The sequence below is a fragment of the Diachasma alloeum genome, unplaced genomic scaffold, assembly GCF_001412515.2.
Source record: "Diachasma alloeum isolate Michigan unplaced genomic scaffold, Dall2.0 Dall_scaffold_00350, whole genome shotgun sequence".
Taxonomy (NCBI): Eukaryota; Metazoa; Arthropoda; class Insecta; order Hymenoptera; family Braconidae; genus Diachasma; species Diachasma alloeum.
Genome location: NW_021680489.1, coordinates 1 through 1,634, shown reverse-complemented (window position 1 = coordinate 1,634; position 1,634 = coordinate 1).

Here is a 1,634-nt window from a genome sequence, read left to right as displayed (position 1 = left end):
TTAACTAAAATTTACAACCCTCCGCCGTTGTACGCCCCCCTTTCCCCTCGCAAAGTCTCAATTTTCGAGTTTCATTTTTTATTTACGAATTTTTCTTATTCAAACAACGCATTTTAACAGAGAGATGGGGGATGGCTCAGCTAGATTCTGGAACCCACTCCTCTTTTTGAGTAGATTTTGCAACCTTCCGTCATCATACCTCCCCCTGCAGCCCCTCGTAAATTATCAATTTTCGCGATTTTCAATATATATTTAACTTTTTTTTTATTTAATCATCGCATGGGGGTGGCTCAGTCAGATTCGACAACCCCCTCCCCTTATTGGGTAAAATTTGTGATCCTCCGCCATCGTATCTTCCCCTTCCGGCCCCTCGTGAAATCTTAATTAAGGAAATTTCAATTTTTCCCCGAAGAATTTTTCAATTTACTTAATTAACACATGCGAACGGAGGGATGAGGGGTGGCTCAGATAGATTCTGGAACCTCCTCCTCTTGTTGACTAAAATTTGCAACCCTCCGTCGTCGTACCTCCCCCTGCGACCTCCTCGCAAAATGTTAATTTTGGAGATTTTCATTTTTTATTAATTTTTTTTTATTCAATCAGTGCATGCTAACGGAGAGATGGGGGGTGGCTCAAAAATATTCTGAAACACCCTCCCCGCGTTGAGTAAAATTTGCTACCCTCCGTCATCGTACCTCCCCGTTCCACCTCCTCATAAATTATCAATTTTCGCGATTTTCATTGTTAAATTAACAATTTTTTCTAACAATTTTTTAAATCAACGCATAAGGGTGGCTCAGTACGATACGGGAACGCCCTCCCCTTGTTAGCTAAAATTTGCCACCCGCCGTCGTCATACCTTCCTCGTCCACCCCCTCGCAAAGTCTCAATTTTCGTGCTTTGCATTTTTTATTTAACATTTTTTTGATTCAATCAACTCATGCTAACGGAGGGATGGGAGGTGACCCAGATAGACTCTGACAACAACCCGGGTGGCTTGGCGCATTGGGTGAATTCTTTGCCTCCCATGCGAAAGGTTCCGATTTCAAATCCCGGCCGGGTAGAATATGGTGCGATCTAACCATTTAAAGTCTCGATCATCATCGCAGTATACCCTAACCGGGTCGAAGCGATGTAAAATAACGATAGAAGAAAAAAAGAAAGACTCTGACAACCCCTCCCCTTGTTGAGTAAAATTTGCAACCGTCTGCCATCATACCGCCCCCTTTCACCTCCTCATAAATTATCAATTTTCGCGATTTTCATTGTTTATTCAACGATGTTTCTTAACAATTTTTCTTAAACAATTTTTGTTATCAATGCATGGAGAGTAGATATATAGGGGCGGTTCTGGCCCAACCATTTTGGGAAAGGTCTGAGGATGCGCCGCGAGTGGGTGGTGGGATGGGATTAATTAATTCGCGCTTTAATTCGCGGTTTTGATTCGCGGTTTTAATTCGCGGTTTTAATTCGCGGANGCCCCCTTTCACCTCCTCATAAATTATCAATTTTCGCGATTTTCATTGTTTATTCAACGATGTTTCTTAACAATTTTTCTTAAACAATTTTTGTTATCAATGCATGGAGAGTAGATATATAGGGGCGGTTCTGGCCCAACCATTTTGGGAAAGGTC